Genomic DNA, 16,374 nt, shown 5'->3' on the forward strand with positions numbered 1-16,374 from the left:
ACCAAATTGAAATTTTCGGAATGGCGGTCTTAGTCGACTAATCATTTAATATATAGGGTATACAGGCGGCGTAGCTCAAATTGTAGAGCGCTCGGGGTTGCGTTCGAGCTTTTGGAGAGTGCAGGTCGTTCGATTTTGCACTCCGTGTTTTCGTCGCGCTAAGCCTAAGCGGGGTTTTTTTGCCAATTTATTTTTATTTCGGTTATTATTCGTGCATTTAATTCAATAGTTGTTAATTTATTAATTTGGTAATCCCTCCTGGGTGTTTCTACCCAGGATAAACGCATTCAAGAGATCGGTTTTTATTGATTTTAAACGAAATCTACCAAGTTTTGAAGTTGTGTCTACGGCGGTGATTGCGAACTTTGGTCTCGATTGTGCTTCTGCTTTAGTTGTCTGTGATGAGGGAGGTTACATTCTCACCTTGAAGACTTTGGCCGATGTCGAGGGCGTTATAGATTCGGGCTTGGATATTGACGGTGAGATATATGAAATTTCAAGCGTTTCTGCGAAGACTGTGACTGTCGCCTTTTCGGACTTACCGGAGTTTGTGACTGATGAAGCCGTTTTATCCAAATTAACGTCGCTGATTTCAAGTGCTTTAAGTGCCAGAAGCAGGGACATGTTGTTCGGGAGTGTCCTTTATGGCCCCGGATGGCATCCCGTGATTTAGAAGCGGCGTCTGGCGGTGGTGGTGACGGTGAAGCGATGGTCGTCGATCCTGCCTCAGTCGCTATTCCTCAAGGTTCTCCGGTCCGGGCCGGTAGCGGTGAATCTTCCATCGTCGATGCCGGTGTCAAGTCTGATCCGCGTCGGAGTGCTAAGCATTCGCTGTCGTCAAGCGATGGCGATGTCGGTCAGAAGCTGTCTTCTTCTTCTGGCTCTGCTACGAAGGTTCAAAGGGTTCCCGTTGCTATGCGTCTGTACCCTTTCAAGGGTCATCGCCGGCCTGAGTGGTGGCCTAAGGAGGTTGCTTGGCCGCCATCTTCAGAGAACGAATTTTTTGCTCGGGCGTGTTAGTATCAGGGTCAGCCTGTTACCAGTCCTCTGTATAAGGACTTTGTGATCCCGGATGATTACGGTTTCAAAGTATAAGTTACAAATTAATGGTGTTGGATTTTCTTAATGTTTTGCGGCCTTTTCTGTGTTCTGTCGGTTCTAAGCCTTTGCTTCTCATTTTCAATAAGGAGTTTTTTTTTTCGTTAATTTATTTCTTCTTAATCGTCTTTACTGCTGTTTAATATCTAATTTAGCCTATTTTTTCATGAATTCTTTCTACAACATGTACTGCCTAATAGTGTTTGATACGTTGCTTAATTTTTTTATTTCTCACTATTGTTTAATCAATATTATCTACTCGTTGTTCTTTCTTTATCGATGTTCTTTTTCGCGACCGATTTTTCAAATGTTACTTCGTATTTTTTTCTTGTTCTATTATCTTGTTGCATTTCGCTTTTTGTACCATACACGCGTCGTGTATTTTTTTAATGATATAATTAAAAAAAAAAAAGCGCTCGCTTAGCATGCGAGAGGTACCGGGATCGATACCCGGCGCCTCCAACCAAATTGAAATTTTCGGAATGGCGGTCTTAGTTGACTAATTATTTAAAATATAGGGTATACAGGGGGCGTAGCTCAGATGGTAGAGCGCTCGCTTAGCATGCGAGAGGTACCGGGATCGATACCCAGCGCCTCCAACCAAATTGAAATTTTCGGAATGGCGGTCTTAGTCGATCAATCATTTAATATATAGTGTTACGGGGGGCGTAGCTCAGATGGTAGAGCGCTCGCTTAGCATGCGAGAGGTACCGGGATCGATACCCGGCACCTCCAACCGAATTGAAATTTTCGGAATGGCGGTCTTAGTTGACTAATCATTTAATATATAGGGTATGCAGGCAGCGTAGCTCAGATGGTAGAGCGCTCGCTTAGCATGCGAGAGGTACCGGGATCGATACCCGGCGCCTCCAACCAAATTGAAATTTTCGGAATGGCGGTCTTAGTTGACTAATCATTTAATATATAGGGTATACAGGGGGCGTAGCTCAGATGGTAGAGCGCTCGCTTAGCATGCGAGAGGTACCTTGATCGATACCCGGCGCCTCCAACCAAATTGAAATTTTCGGAACGGCGATCTTAGTCGATCAATCATTTAATATATAGGGTATACAGGGGGCGTAGCTCAGATGGTAGAGCGCTCGCTTAGCATGCGAGAGGTACCGGGATCGATACCCGGCGCCTCCAGCCAAATTGAAATTTTCGGAATGTGGGTCTTAGTCGACTAATAATTTAAAATATAGGGTATACAGGGGGCGTAGCTCAGATGGTAGAGCGCTCGCTAAGCATGCGAGAGGTACCGGGATCGATACCCAGCGCCTCCAACCAAATTGAAATTTTCGGAATGGCGGTCTTAGTCGACTAATCATTTAATATATAGGGTATACAGGCGGCGTAGCTCAAATTGTAGAGCGCTCGGGGTTGCGTTCGAGCTTTTGGAGAGTGCAGGTCGTTCGATTTTGCACTCCGTGTTTTCGTCGCGCTAAGCCTAAGCGGGGTTTTTTTGCCAATTTATTTTTATTTCGGTTATTATTCGTGCATTTAATTCAATAGTTGTTAATTTATTAATTTGGTAATCCCTCCTGGGTGTTTCTACCCAGGATAAACGCATTCAAGAGATCGGTTTTTATTGATTTTAAACGAAATCTACCAAGTTTTGAAGTTGTGTCTACGGCGGTGATTGCGAACTTTGGTCTCGATTGTGCTTCTGCTTTAGTTGTCTGTGATGAGGGAGGTTACATTCTCACCTTGAAGACTTTGGCCGATGTCGAGGGCGTTATAGATTCGGGCTTGGATATTGACGGTGAGATATATGAAATTTCAAGCGTTTCTGCGAAGACTGTGACTGTCGCCTTTTCGGACTTACCGGAGTTTGTGACTGATGAAGCCGTTTTATCCAAATTAACGTCGCTGATTTCAAGTGCTTTAAGTGCCAGAAGCAGGGACATGTTGTTCGGGAGTGTCCTTTATGGCCCCGGATGGCATCCCGTGATTTAGAAGCGGCGTCTGGCGGTGGTGGTGACGGTGAAGCGATGGTCGTCGATCCTGCCTCAGTCGCTATTCCTCAAGGTTCTCCGGTCCGGGCCGGTAGCGGTGAATCTTCCATCGTCGATGCCGGTGTCAAGTCTGATCCGCGTCGGAGTGCTAAGCATTCGCTGTCGTCAAGCGATGGCGATGTCGGTCAGAAGCTGTCTTCTTCTTCTGGCTCTGCTACGAAGGTTCAAAGGGTTCCCGTTGCTATGCGTCTGTACCCTTTCAAGGGTCATCGCCGGCCTGAGTGGTGGCCTAAGGAGGTTGCTTGGCCGCCATCTTCAGAGAACGAATTTTTTGCTCGGGCGTGTTAGTATCAGGGTCAGCCTGTTACCAGTCCTCTGTATAAGGACTTTGTGATCCCGGATGATTACGGTTTCAAAGTATAAGTTACAAATTAATGGTGTTGGATTTTCTTAATGTTTTGCGGCCTTTTCTGTGTTCTGTCGGTTCTAAGCCTTTGCTTCTCATTTTCAATAAGGAGTTTTTTTTTTCGTTAATTTATTTCTTCTTAATCGTCTTTACTGCTGTTTAATATCTAATTTAGCCTATTTTTTCATGAATTCTTTCTACAACATGTACTGCCTAATAGTGTTTGATACGTTGCTTAATTTTTTTATTTCTCACTATTGTTTAATCAATATTATCTACTCGTTGTTCTTTCTTTATCGATGTTCTTTTTCGCGACCGATTTTTCAAATGTTACTTCGTATTTTTTTCTTGTTCTATTATCTTGTTGCATTTCGCTTTTTGTACCATACACGCGTCGTGTATTTTTTTAATGATATAATTAAAAAAAAAAAAGCGCTCGCTTAGCATGCGAGAGGTACCGGGATCGATACCCGGCGCCTCCAACCAAATTGAAATTTTCGGAATGGCGGTCTTAGTTGACTAATTATTTAAAATATAGGGTATACAGGGGGCGTAGCTCAGATGGTAGAGCGCTCGCTTAGCATGCGAGAGGTACCGGGATCGATACCCAGCGCCTCCAACCAAATTGAAATTTTCGGAATGGCGGTCTTAGTCGATCAATCATTTAATATATAGTGTTACGGGGGGCGTAGCTCAGATGGTAGAGCGCTCGCTTAGCATGCGAGAGGAACCGGGATCGATACCCGGCGCCTCCAACCATATTGAAATTTTCGGAATGGCGGTCTTAGTCGACTAATCATTTAATATATAGGGTATACAGGGGGCGTAGCTCAGATGGTAGAGCGCTCGTTTAGCATGCGAGAGGTACCTTGATCGATACCCGGCGCCTCCAACCAAATTGAAATTTTCGGAACGGCAGTCTTAGTCGATCAATCATTTAATATATATGGTATACAGGGGGCGTAGCTCATATGGTAGAGCGCTCGCTTAGCATGCGAGAGGTACCGGCATCGATACCCGGCGCCTCCAACCAAATTGAAATTTTCGGAACGGCGGGCTTAGTCGATCAATCATTTAATATATAGGGTATACAGGCAGCGTAGCTCAGAAGGTAGAGCGCTCGCTTAGCATGCGAGAGGTACCGGGATCGATACCCGGCGCCTCCAACCAAATTGAAATTTTCGGAATGGCGGTCTTAGTTGACTAATCATTTAATATATAGGGTATACAGGGGGCGTAGCTCAGATGGTAGAGCGCTCGCTTAGCATGCGAGAGGTACCGGGATCGATACCCGGCGCCTTCAACCAAATTGAAATTTTCGGAATGGCGGTCTTAGTCGATCAATCATTTAATATATAGGGTATACAGGGGGCGTAGCTCAGATGGTAGAGCGCTCGCTTAGCATGCGAGAGGTACCGGGATCGTTACCCGGGGCTCGAACCGAATTGAAATTTTTTGAACGCCGGTCTTAGTCGATCAATCATTTAATATATAGTGTTACGGGGGGCGTAGCTCAGATGGTAGAGCGCTCGCTTAGCATGCGAGAGGTACCGGGATCAATACCAGGCGCCTCCAACCGAATTGAAATTTTCGGAACGGCGGTCTTAGTCGATCAATCATTTAATATATAGTGTTACGGGGGGCGTAGCTCAGATGGTAGAGCGCTCGCTTAGCATGCGAGAGGTACCGGGATCGATACCCGGCGCCTCCAACTAAATTGAAATTTTCGGAACGGCGGTCTTAGTCGATCAATCATTTAATATATAGTGTTACGGGGGGCGTAGCTCAGATGGTAGAGCGCTCGCTTAGCATGCGAGAGGTACCGGGATCGATACCCGGCGCCTCCAACTAAATTGAAATTTTCGGAACGGCGGTCTTAGTCGATCAATCATTTAATATATAGGGTATACAGGCGGCGTAGCTCAAATTGTAGAGCGCTCGCTTAGCATGCGAGAGGTACCGGGATCGATACCCGGCGCCTCCAACCAAATTGAAATTTTCGGAATGGCGGTCTTAGTTGACTAATCATTTAAAATATAGGGTATACAGGGGGCGTAGCTCAGATGGTAGAGCGCTCGCTTAGCATGCGAGAGGTACCGGGATCGATACCCGGCGCCTCCAACTAAATTGAAATTTTCGGAACGGCAGTCTTAGTCGATCAATCATTTAATACATAGGGTATACAGGGAGCGTAGCTCAGATGGTAGAGCGTTCGCTTAGCGTGCGAGAAGTACCGGGATCGATACCCGGCGCATCTAACCGAATTGAAATTTTCGGAACGGCGGTTTTAGTCGATCAATCATTTATTATATAGGGTTTACAGGGGCGTAGCTCAGATGGTAGAGCGCTCGCTTAGCATGCGAGAGGTACCGGGATCAATACCAGGCGCCTCCAACCGAATTGAAATTTTCGGAACGGCGGTCTTAGTCGATCAATCATTTAATATATAGTGTTACGGGGGGCGTAGCTCAGATGGTAGAGCGCTCGCTTAGCATGCGAGAGGTACCGGGATCGATACCCGGCGCCTCCAACTAAATTGAAATTTTCGGAACGGCGGTCTAAGTCGATCAATCATTTAATATATAGTGTTTACAGGGGCGTAGCTCAGATGGTAGAGCGCTCGCTTAGCATGCGAGAGGTACCGGGATCAATACCAGGCGCCTCCAACCGAATTGAAATTTTCGGAACGGCGGTCTTAGTCGATCAATCATTTAATATATAGTGTTACGGGGGGCGTAGCTCAGATGGTAGAGCGCTCGCTTAGCATGCTAGAGGTACCGGGATCGATACCCGGCGCCTCCAACTAAATTGAAATTTTCGGAACGGCGGTCTTAGTCGATCAATCATTTAATATATAGGGTATACAGGCGGCGTAGCTCAAATTGTAGAGCGCTCGCTTAGCATGCGAGAGGTACCGGGATCGATACCCGGCGCCTCCAACCAAATTGAAATTTTCGGAATGGCGGTCTTAGTTGACTAATCATTTAAAATATAGGGTATACAGGGGGCGTAGCTCAGATGGTAGAGCGCTCGCTTAGCGTGCGAGAAGTACCGGGATCGATACCCGGCGCATCTAACCGAATTGAAATTTTCGGAACGGCGGTTTTAGTCGATCAATCATTTATTATATAGGGTTTACAGGGGCGTAGCTCAGATGGTAGAGCGCTCGCTTAGCATGCGAGAGGTACCGGGATCAATACCAGGCGCCTCCAACCGAATTGAAATTTTCGGAACGGCGGTCTTAGTCGATCAATCATTTAATATATAGTGTTACGGGGGGCGTAGCTCAGATGGTAGAGCGCTCGCTTAGCATGCGAGAGGTACCGGCATCGATACCCGGCGCCTCCAACCAAATTGAAATTTTCGGAACGGCGGGCTTAGTCGATCAATCATTTAATATATAGGGTATACAGGCAGCGTAGCTCAGAAGGTAGAGCGCTCGCTTAGCATGCGAGAGGTACCGGGATCGATACCCGGCGCCTCCAACCAAATTGAAATTTTCGGAATGGCGGTCTTAGTTGACTAATCATTTAATATATAGGGTATACAGGGGGCGTAGCTCAGATGGTAGAGCGCTCGCTTAGCATGCGAGAGGTACCGGGATCGATACCCGGCGCCTTCAACCAAATTGAAATTTTCGGAATGGCGGTCTTAGTCGATCAATCATTTAATATATAGGGTATACAGGGGGCGTAGCTCAGATGGTAGAGCGCTCGCTTAGCATGCGAGAGGTACCGGGATCGTTACCCGGGGCTCGAACCGAATTGAAATTTTTTGAACGCCGGTCTTAGTCGATCAATCATTTAATATATAGTGTTACGGGGGGCGTAGCTCAGATGGTAGAGCGCTCGCTTAGCATGCGAGAGGTACCGGGATCAATACCAGGCGCCTCCAACCGAATTGAAATTTTCGGAACGGCGGTCTTAGTCGATCAATCATTTAATATATAGTGTTACGGGGGGCGTAGCTCAGATGGTAGAGCGCTCGCTTAGCATGCGAGAGGTACCGGCATCGATACCCGGCGCCTCCAACCAAATTGAAATTTTCGGAACGGCGGGCTTAGTCGATCAATCATTTAATATATAGGGTATACAGGCAGCGTAGCTCAGAAGGTAGAGCGCTCGCTTAGCATGCGAGAGGTACCGGGATCGATACCCGGCGCCTCCAACCAAATTGAAATTTTCGGAATGGCGGTCTTAGTTGACTAATCATTTAATATATAGGGTATACAGGGGGCGTAGCTCAGATGGTAGAGCGCTCGCTTAGCATGCGAGAGGTACCGGGATCGATACCCGGCGCCTTCAACCAAATTGAAATTTTCGGAATGGCGGTCTTAGTCGATCAATCATTTAATATATAGGGTATACAGGGGGCGTAGCTCAGATGGTAGAGCGCTCGCTTAGCATGCGAGAGGTACCGGGATCAATACCAGGCGCCTCCAACCGAATTGAAATTTTCGGAACGGCGGTCTTAGTCGATCAATCATTTAATATATAGTGTTACGGGGGGCGTAGCTCAGATGGTAGAGCGCTCGCTTAGCATGCGAGAGGTACCGGGATCAATACCAGGCGCCTCCAACCGAATTGAAATTTTCGGAACGGCGGTCTTAGTCGATCAATCATTTAATATATAGTGTTACGGGGGGCGTAGCTCAGATGGTAGAGCGCTCGCTTAGCATGCGAGAGGTACCGGGATCGATACCCGGCGCCTCCAACTAAATTGAAATTTTCGGAACGGCGGTCTTAGTCGATCAATCATTTAATATATAGGGTATACAGGCGGCGTAGCTCAAATTGTAGAGCGCTCGCTTAGCATGCGAGAGGTACCGGGATCGATACCCGGCGCCTCCAACCAAATTGAAATTTTCGGAATGGCGGTCTTAGTTGACTAATCATTTAAAATATAGGGTATACAGGGGGCGTAGCTCAGATGGTAGAGCGCTCGCTTAGCATGCGAGAGGTACCGGGATCGATACCCGGCGCCTCCAACTAAATTGAAATTTTCGGAACGGCGGTCTTAGTCGATCAATCATTTAATATATAGGGTATACAGGCGGCGTAGCTCAAATTGTAGAGCGCTCGCTTAGCATGCGAGAGGTACCGGGATCGATACCCGGCGCCTCCAACCAAATTGAAATTTTCGGAATGGCGGTCTTAGTTGACTAATCATTTAAAATATAGGGTATACAGGGGGCGTAGCTCAGATGGTAGAGCGCTCGCTTAGCGTGCGAGAAGTACCGGGATCGATACCCGGCGCATCTAACCGAATTGAAATTTTCGGAACGGCGGTTTTAGTCGATCAATCATTTATTATATAGGGTTTACAGGGGCGTAGCTCAGATGGTAGAGCGCTCGCTTAGCATGCGAGAGGTACCGGGATCAATACCAGGCGCCTCCAACCGAATTGAAATTTTCGGAACGGCGGTCTTAGTCGATCAATCATTTAATATATAGTGTTACGGGGGGCGTAGCTCAGATGGTAGAGCGCTCGCTTAGCATGCGAGAGGTACCGGGATCGATACCCGGCGCCTCCAACTAAATTGAAATTTTCGGAACGGCGGTCTAAGTCGATCAATCATTTAATATATAGTGTTTACAGGGGCGTAGCTCAGATGGTAGAGCGCTCGCTTAGCATGCGAGAGGTACCGGGATCAATACCAGGCGCCTCCAACCGAATTGAAATTTTCGGAACGGCGGTCTTAGTCGATCAATCATTTAATATATAGTGTTACGGGGGGCGTAGCTCAGATGGTAGAGCGCTCGCTTAGCATGCTAGAGGTACCGGGATCGATACCCGGCGCCTCCAACTAAATTGAAATTTTCGGAACGGCGGTCTAAGTCGATCAATCATTTAATATATAGTGTTACGGGGGGCGTAGCTCAGATGGTAGAGCGCTCGCTTAGCATGCGAGAGGAACCGGGATCGACACCCGGCGCCTCCAACCAAATTGAAATTTTCGGAATGGCGGTCTTAGTCGACTAATCATTTAATATATAGGGTATACAGGGGGCGTAGCTCAGATGGTAGAGCGCTCGCTTAGCATGCGAGAGGTACCGGGATCGATACCCGGCGCCTCCAACTAAATTGAAATTTTCGGAACGGCAGTCTTAGTCGATCAATCATTTAATATATAGGGTATACAGGGAGCGTAGCTCAGATGGTAGAGCGCTCGCTTAGCTTGCGAGAGGTACCGGGATCGATACCCGGCGCCTCTAACCGAATTGAAATTTTCGGAACGGCGGTCTTAGTCGATCAATCATTTAATATATAGTGTTGCGGGGGGCGTAGCTCAGATGGTAGAGCGCTCGCTTAGCTTGCGAGAGGAACCGGGATCGACACCCGGCGCCTCCAGCCAAATTGAAATTTTCGGAATGGCGGTCTTAGTCGATCAATCATTTAATATATAGTGTTACGGGGGGCGTAGCTCAGTTGGTAGAGCGCTCGCTTAGCTTGCGAGAGGAACCGGGATCGACACCCGGCGCCTCCAGCCAAATTGAAATTTTCGGAATGGCGGTCTTAGTCGACTAATCATTTAATATATAGGGTATACAGGGGGCGTAGCTCAGATGGTAGAGCGCTCGCTTAGCGTGCGAGAGGTACCTGGATCGATACCCGGCGCCTCCAACTAAATTGTAATTTTCGGAACGGCGGTCTTAGTCGATCAATCATTTAATATATAGGGTATACAGGGGGCGTAGCTCAGATTGTCACAAGGCGAGGCTGGTTCATGACCGTGGTTTAAATAAAACGGAGAAAATCCCGTCGAGGTATGGACAGCATTATTGATGGCCAACTGATTGAAAGGCAGATTCTCATCCCATTTAGTATGGCAATTCCCCACATAAATACGGAACATCTCCCCCAGAACCCTGTTGACCCGCTCCTTGAGATTAGACTGAGGATGATACGTCGTAGTTAACTTAGGCCTAATCCTCAGGAGTCGGCAAACATTCTTCCATAGCCCCGAAATAAACTGAGGACCATTATCCAACAGTAACGTCCTCATCGTACCATGTCGAGGCACATGTTGGGCTAAAGCCTTACCCACCGATATAGCCGTAATATTTCGCATAGGAAAAATCTCGACATATTTAGTGAAATAGTCGACGATCGATCACCACCAAAAATCTATTCTGATTCTTGGTCACGGGAAGAGGACCCATCATGTCGATACCCACCAAATCCCCTGGAAAAAGCTTAGTAGAGGGCACCATTAAGCCCGACTTATTCGCATTCAGGGGTTTACACTGCTGACAAATCTCGCAAGAACGCACATATTCCTGTACCACAGTATATAGCTTAAGGTGAAAATATCTAGCAGCCAACTTCTCGTAGGTAGCCGTACGCCCCCGATGACCAGATAATGGATGATCGTGAACAGCACGCAACAAGGATACAAGAACTGCCGAAGGAATCCCTATCTTTGCTGGTTTAAAACCCTCAGTCCGCCGAAATAAAGAATCCTCCCTCACCTCTTAGGCCCTTTTATCAGGTTCCAACCCACGTTCCAGCCGACCGCGAACTTCTACCCAAAAAGGGTCCCGCTTCTGAGCCTCCCTTATCTCATCCAAGGAAACCGGCCACATGACCCCTCCGGTATTAGCCTCATTACAAACCATGGAATTAATACACCCCACCTCAGGACAATATTGACCCCTTCACCGGAACCCAGAGGACAACGAGACAAGGCATCCACGACCACTTTCTCCTTCCCCTTTCGATTTCATATTGCGAACGGTAAAAACTCTTATCGCCGAAGGGCCCATCTCATCAACCGACTCTTCTTGTCTTTCAACTGAAGGAGCCAACACAGTCCCTGATCAGTGGTGTAGTCCTAAAAAAAAGAACCGGGGCGCAACTTGGGTACGGCCAACATCGATTTCGCGCGTAATCGAAGTTGGCTGTACCGGCCGCTATTAATGTACGTCCAACTTCGATTTTTAGCGTGATAGAAGCTGGCCGTATCTAGGTAACTATTTGAAACTATTATGCTATTTTCCTGCGGTCAAAATTTATAATAAACTACCTTTAATAACCAGCTTCGCCCGGGGTATTTTTGATTTGTACGTAATAAAGTACGGCACCATAACAAAACCTTCTTCAGAAAACTTCGTATATTTATTTCGTTCTGACGATTTTTCCCTAATAACTTTTGGGAGAGCTAACTTTGAGTTTGTTCTTGAGGGAGGGCGAAAACGCAGGGGGGGGGGGCAACCGGACGGGTTCAAGAGAGAGCGAGAGACCGAGAGCGAGGGGGGAGTAAAATTGGGGGACGGTCGTCGATCGGTCCACGGAAGCCACAAACACACAAATACACACCCACACAAACATTGAAGATTATATATAAGATTCTCACAGCCTTTATTTGAGAAAAATGATTTACGAAATAGAAGCAAGTTGTAAAAAGAGGCAGGGCGCGTCTTTGCAAAATGGAAAAACCAAGGTGGGGCGGCGCCCGGCCTTTGAAAAAAGCAGCGGGGCGACGCCCTGCCCCGCCCTGGCCCGACTACACCACTTGGACCCTGATGATCAGAGATCACCGTAAATTACCGCCGCTCCAGATAATGCCGAAACTTTTCCACCGTATAGACCACAGCCCAAACTCTCCTGCTCAGGCGTACCATAATTTAACTCAGCCCCCCGTCTAAAAAAATTTCCCCTCAGGATCGGGGGTTCGCAACATGGCGCCCATTTCTTGCAACCAGCTCGGTCGCTGTCCTAAGTGATCCCTCCTTCCCTTACTTAATAGCTGTCACGGGGCTCCCAAGCTTTCTTTTAAACCCTTTCATCAAAAATATACCTAGCCGATGGTCAAATCGTCAGAAGTCCGAGTTTTTCGGGAAAAAGGTTTAAACTTTCGTGTTGACGAATTGATGACTTTGTTTTGAAAGTGTATGCTTTGAGGGAATATTTTTACTTTTTTGTATAATTTATTAGTGTATTTTGGTGGGTCAGTGATTGAGGTAATTGTAAGCCAACTGCCAAGACATGATGAATAAGCCATATAAAGACATCTTCCGGGGAGCTCTAATCGGCTGCTATACGTTGTCGCCGCTGAAAACACCACTGCCCTAAAATATTACTAGTTAATGTTCATTATTACTGAAATCTGCTACATGACAAACTCCTGTCTTAACAGGAGGCTTTTAATATCGACGCCTTTTGGATGGCGGTTGGTACGAAAATTTTTAACTAGATGAAATATACTTGTTAGTAGGATATGATTTTAATGATTGATTCTTCAGAAATTTAATAAGCCCTGTGGCTTGGACTCCAATTGCAATAGTAGTACACCTTTTTTTGTCGGTACTGTTTCTCAAATGTCAAATACTGCGTCCTCCTCTAAAATCCGAAATTACAAAGTGTTTGGTTATAATGACGCTATAGCCTCAATTCTTTTAATCCAGGGACTTTCTCTTATGGCTGAGCGATTATATCACGGTATCGTGTCGGTACGCCGTTGGTTTTTACGACGACGTGTTTTGCACCGACTCGTTTACACCAATTCGTCGAAGCCGTCCTTTTGTACGTCGTTGGAAGGAAATACGACGTACACATCCGTCGGCGTAGGAACATACGGCGTACACCTTCGTCGGCGTAAGGACCTAGGTGCAGTGCCGTAAATGGTGTCGGCGTTGCGGCGACGGCGTCATTGTCCGTCGATGTAAAAACGTGGAACCGGCTCAACGATTATATCATTTATTGATGCCATATTAAGCACCGGTCATTTTTCTGTTTTGTAAATATTTTATTATACAATGTGCGCAAAAGTAGGAGGCAGGAGAAATTTACCAATAATGTTTTGGGAGATATTGTAGTGTTACTTTTTGTTCGCTAGTTGGAGAAACGTTAATCGTAATTACAGCTGAATGGTTATTCATTGTCACAAATAGTTGACGTCATTCGAACATCGTTCTGTTTTCTTAGTTTTGTACCCAACGTTGAAAATTGATTTAATACAAGCCAACTACGACAAAAGTCACGTTAAATCCGTTAAATCTCAGGTTCTAAATGTATTCAACACATTTTACAAACATAGTCCAGTTCCTTCTACTTCAACCGCCGCCCATGAGGATAACGGAAGCATATACGCCTTTTACCCCAAGCGACTGGCAAAATTACCACATGGTTTGGAACTGCTGAAATATTTGAAAGACGACCTTCAGCCACCAAAAACAAATATAGTCAACTGGTGGAGGGTCAGGACGTATTTAAAGTAAAATTATGAAGCAATGTGTGGTCTGGACTATATTTAATAACTTTAAATAAAGTTTTAACTTTGCTCATTGTATATTAACAATAACACCAGAAATATATAAATGGAACAAGAAGTGTACTACTTAGCTTAATTATGAGCCTTCCCGTGCATTCCATGAAATTTTGGAAGCAGACGTTAGGCAGACGACGGTAAAAATAGAGGTCACTAATCAGAATAGAGGTTAGAAAAAGTATTTTTCCGAGGTCAGTAAACACGTATAATGGCGTCACCCGGTTTTTAAATTTTTTTAAATAATTTTCAAAGTCGTGTTACTTAATTTTAATCACGATTTATATTTTAAAGGTTTTTATTGTCACGGTGTTTTATTTTGAATAGAATTTAACCCACTATTTCATTCGAACTAATCTCTAAGCCTTGGTGGTACCGTGGTAGTTTATAACTGGTTGAAACTAGTTGTTAGTTATCATGAAAATTACGTCATAGTTAATTCTGCCATTAGGCCTCGACGATTTAAAATGCCACGTAAAAACAATCGAGCACAACTTCTGTTACTTCCAAAAAACCAATCTAACTTCATCGACATCAGTTGTAAAAAATGCATCATCATAATTTACTAACGTAAGTCTACAGGAAATGTTGGGCCTAATTTGGGTTGGTCAACCATATTTCCCTAATAATATACATAAAAATATTACTATTATTTTAATATCTTGACAAATAAATATAAATAAGAAAAAAAAAACCCTTTACATACCTTTTTTCCAAGTTCTAACTTATCTCCAAGGCCTACTACGACTTTTCTAAATTCCGGGGTCTGTTAAAAAAACCATCCATCGACCGAGGAATTTTTTTTGGCTCATCGCCACTACTTTTCTTATGTACTTAGTACATCCCGACTGGATCTAAGGATATTTGGATCCGATCGGGACTCGCTCTTGATCCAATTAGATTTGGATTAGCTCTTAATATAATGAGAATTGGATCCAGTTTGGATCCAATAAGATTTGGATCCGTACTTGATCCTATGAGATTTGGATCCAATTGGCATTCAAAGAGATTTGGATCCAATTAGGTTTGGACCAGCTTTTGATCCAATGAGACTTGGATCCGGTCGGGATCCAATGAGATTCGGATATAGACTGGGACCAGCATTTTAAGTGCGGAATCTGGGTGGTAATCAATACTTTGAAAAATAGGTAATTTTAGTGGCATGAATATCTTTAAATAACATTTACAGCAGATACTACACTTTTCACTTAGCTGTGAGAGTAGCCCACAGTGAAGCACATACGATAATTAAACATGGCCAAAGGGACGAGAACGAAAAAGTTCTTACATACATAACAAATCATTCCAAGAAATGATAAGGTACTATAATGAAAAGCTAATTTTTAGGCCAAAAACTTAGGAAACCTACGATATCTGCCAAACGTCGTCTACTTTGGCCTAAAATAAAGAAACTGATCAAAATACGGCACGTGCATCACGTGCTCAAACCCCGGTAAACGAAAATATTTGAGGTAAATATAGCATAAAAATTAACAAAAACAAGGAATTATATCCCCACCCAAATCCCTGGTTTTTACCCCTGGTTCCGCTTAGATGGTAGATTAAATAAAACAAACAAATGTAATTGGCCAGAACCGAGTGAGGTCACTGCAACTTTAAGAAGGCTAACTATTAGAGAACCGACTAGAGTGTTGAAGGCAGGGAACAGAGTTAAAATAAGACGACGCGTAAACGAAAACCACTCAAACGAGGCTACCTTTTATATACTAGCCTTGGGCGTTACTGACTAATCCGTCAGTTTCAAATCGGCACGTGGTCCATTGCAAAAATCGTTCTTGTTACATTCGGATTTCTATGCTGTAGAGTTTTATCAAAATGTTGCCAGCTGTTCGATAAATTTAACCATTGAAATAAAAATATATTTACTGAGATCGATATGCTTCTGGCGGTCTCGTCAGACATAAAAAGTAGTCATATAATATCCTATTGCCTTCTATAATTATATTTATACCATTGAGTTAGGAATATATACTCTAGATTCTTGAACACTCAATTGATATCCGCTATGGTGTCACGGTTGGGACCACTTTCTAGAAACACTTCGGGCGGCTGTCATTTATCATTATACGGTGCCGTCATCTATTTTAGAAATAATATATTTAAGCCACCGGCTTTAGTTATTCTCAGTGTGTCTAACCGCTGGTGGTAGATGACAACACCGTACAAGATTCCATACACGATTTCAAGAAAGTGTCCCGGTTAAATATCAATTGGATTAAAATTTGTTTCGAATTTTATTTGATCAAATTAATTTGGATGAAACTTGGATCCAAATTTGTTTCGAAGTTTATTTGATCAAATTAATTTGGATGAAACTTGGATCCAATTCTTAGTTAATGATTTTTTGGATCTCAATTTTATACAATTTTATTTGACCAAACCTATTTGGATAAAACTTGGATCCAATTCTTAGTTAAAAGATTTTTTTGGATCAAAATTTGATACAATTTTATTTGACCAAATTAATTTGGATCAAACTTGGATTCAATTCTTAGTTAAAAGATTTTTGGATCCGAATTTGATACAATTTTATTTGAAAAAAATTAATTTTATCCAATGCTATTTGATCAAAACCATTTAGATTAAACTTGGATCCAATTCTTAAGTAAAAGAATTTTTGGATCCAA

At 44.4% G+C, this 16,374-nt stretch overlaps 24 non-coding genes across 24 annotated transcripts; all 24 read left to right on the forward strand.

Annotated features, from left to right (window-relative positions):
- Positions 1-1,624: 1,624 nt before the first annotated feature.
- On the forward strand, positions 1,625-1,697 carry TRNAA-AGC (transfer RNA alanine (anticodon AGC)). The gene has a single exon. It is a non-coding gene; the product is annotated as a tRNA-Ala (tRNA).
- A 63-nt stretch (positions 1,698-1,760) lies between these two features.
- On the forward strand, positions 1,761-1,833 carry TRNAA-AGC (transfer RNA alanine (anticodon AGC)). Its single transcript has one exon. It is a non-coding gene; the product is annotated as a tRNA-Ala (tRNA).
- A 64-nt stretch (positions 1,834-1,897) lies between these two features.
- Positions 1,898-1,970, forward strand: TRNAA-AGC (transfer RNA alanine (anticodon AGC)). Its single transcript has one exon. It is a non-coding gene; the product is annotated as a tRNA-Ala (tRNA).
- Positions 1,971-2,171: 201 nt separating this feature from the next.
- Positions 2,172-2,244, forward strand: TRNAA-AGC (transfer RNA alanine (anticodon AGC)). Its single transcript has one exon. It is a non-coding gene; the product is annotated as a tRNA-Ala (tRNA).
- A 1,761-nt stretch (positions 2,245-4,005) lies between these two features.
- TRNAA-AGC (transfer RNA alanine (anticodon AGC)) lies at positions 4,006-4,078 on the forward strand. The gene has a single exon. It is a non-coding gene; the product is annotated as a tRNA-Ala (tRNA).
- Positions 4,079-4,141: 63 nt separating this feature from the next.
- TRNAA-AGC (transfer RNA alanine (anticodon AGC)) lies at positions 4,142-4,214 on the forward strand. The gene has a single exon. It is a non-coding gene; the product is annotated as a tRNA-Ala (tRNA).
- A 475-nt stretch (positions 4,215-4,689) lies between these two features.
- Positions 4,690-4,762, forward strand: TRNAA-AGC (transfer RNA alanine (anticodon AGC)). Its single transcript has one exon. It is a non-coding gene; the product is annotated as a tRNA-Ala (tRNA).
- A 335-nt stretch (positions 4,763-5,097) lies between these two features.
- TRNAA-AGC (transfer RNA alanine (anticodon AGC)) lies at positions 5,098-5,170 on the forward strand. Its single transcript has one exon. It is a non-coding gene; the product is annotated as a tRNA-Ala (tRNA).
- A 63-nt stretch (positions 5,171-5,233) lies between these two features.
- TRNAA-AGC (transfer RNA alanine (anticodon AGC)) lies at positions 5,234-5,306 on the forward strand. The gene has a single exon. It is a non-coding gene; the product is annotated as a tRNA-Ala (tRNA).
- Positions 5,307-5,507: 201 nt separating this feature from the next.
- TRNAA-AGC (transfer RNA alanine (anticodon AGC)) lies at positions 5,508-5,580 on the forward strand. The gene has a single exon. It is a non-coding gene; the product is annotated as a tRNA-Ala (tRNA).
- A 336-nt stretch (positions 5,581-5,916) lies between these two features.
- On the forward strand, positions 5,917-5,989 carry TRNAA-AGC (transfer RNA alanine (anticodon AGC)). The gene has a single exon. It is a non-coding gene; the product is annotated as a tRNA-Ala (tRNA).
- Positions 5,990-6,188: 199 nt separating this feature from the next.
- On the forward strand, positions 6,189-6,261 carry TRNAA-AGC (transfer RNA alanine (anticodon AGC)). Its single transcript has one exon. It is a non-coding gene; the product is annotated as a tRNA-Ala (tRNA).
- Positions 6,262-6,734: 473 nt separating this feature from the next.
- TRNAA-AGC (transfer RNA alanine (anticodon AGC)) lies at positions 6,735-6,807 on the forward strand. Its single transcript has one exon. It is a non-coding gene; the product is annotated as a tRNA-Ala (tRNA).
- Positions 6,808-7,008: 201 nt separating this feature from the next.
- On the forward strand, positions 7,009-7,081 carry TRNAA-AGC (transfer RNA alanine (anticodon AGC)). The gene has a single exon. It is a non-coding gene; the product is annotated as a tRNA-Ala (tRNA).
- A 335-nt stretch (positions 7,082-7,416) lies between these two features.
- On the forward strand, positions 7,417-7,489 carry TRNAA-AGC (transfer RNA alanine (anticodon AGC)). The gene has a single exon. It is a non-coding gene; the product is annotated as a tRNA-Ala (tRNA).
- A 201-nt stretch (positions 7,490-7,690) lies between these two features.
- TRNAA-AGC (transfer RNA alanine (anticodon AGC)) lies at positions 7,691-7,763 on the forward strand. Its single transcript has one exon. It is a non-coding gene; the product is annotated as a tRNA-Ala (tRNA).
- A 336-nt stretch (positions 7,764-8,099) lies between these two features.
- TRNAA-AGC (transfer RNA alanine (anticodon AGC)) lies at positions 8,100-8,172 on the forward strand. Its single transcript has one exon. It is a non-coding gene; the product is annotated as a tRNA-Ala (tRNA).
- A 201-nt stretch (positions 8,173-8,373) lies between these two features.
- On the forward strand, positions 8,374-8,446 carry TRNAA-AGC (transfer RNA alanine (anticodon AGC)). The gene has a single exon. It is a non-coding gene; the product is annotated as a tRNA-Ala (tRNA).
- A 473-nt stretch (positions 8,447-8,919) lies between these two features.
- Positions 8,920-8,992, forward strand: TRNAA-AGC (transfer RNA alanine (anticodon AGC)). Its single transcript has one exon. It is a non-coding gene; the product is annotated as a tRNA-Ala (tRNA).
- Positions 8,993-9,191: 199 nt separating this feature from the next.
- On the forward strand, positions 9,192-9,264 carry TRNAA-AGC (transfer RNA alanine (anticodon AGC)). Its single transcript has one exon. It is a non-coding gene; the product is annotated as a tRNA-Ala (tRNA).
- A 63-nt stretch (positions 9,265-9,327) lies between these two features.
- Positions 9,328-9,400, forward strand: TRNAA-AGC (transfer RNA alanine (anticodon AGC)). The gene has a single exon. It is a non-coding gene; the product is annotated as a tRNA-Ala (tRNA).
- Positions 9,401-9,464: 64 nt separating this feature from the next.
- Positions 9,465-9,537, forward strand: TRNAA-AGC (transfer RNA alanine (anticodon AGC)). The gene has a single exon. It is a non-coding gene; the product is annotated as a tRNA-Ala (tRNA).
- Positions 9,538-9,737: 200 nt separating this feature from the next.
- On the forward strand, positions 9,738-9,810 carry TRNAA-AGC (transfer RNA alanine (anticodon AGC)). Its single transcript has one exon. It is a non-coding gene; the product is annotated as a tRNA-Ala (tRNA).
- A 63-nt stretch (positions 9,811-9,873) lies between these two features.
- TRNAA-AGC (transfer RNA alanine (anticodon AGC)) lies at positions 9,874-9,946 on the forward strand. Its single transcript has one exon. It is a non-coding gene; the product is annotated as a tRNA-Ala (tRNA).
- The last annotated feature ends 6,428 nt before the right edge of the window (positions 9,947-16,374 follow it).

The sequence above is a fragment of the Leiobunum rupestre genome, chromosome 4 (genome assembly GCF_980474605.1).
Source record: "Leiobunum rupestre chromosome 4, qqLeiRupe1.1.hap1, whole genome shotgun sequence".
In the NCBI taxonomy this organism is placed as follows: Eukaryota; Metazoa; Arthropoda; class Arachnida; order Opiliones; family Sclerosomatidae; genus Leiobunum; species Leiobunum rupestre.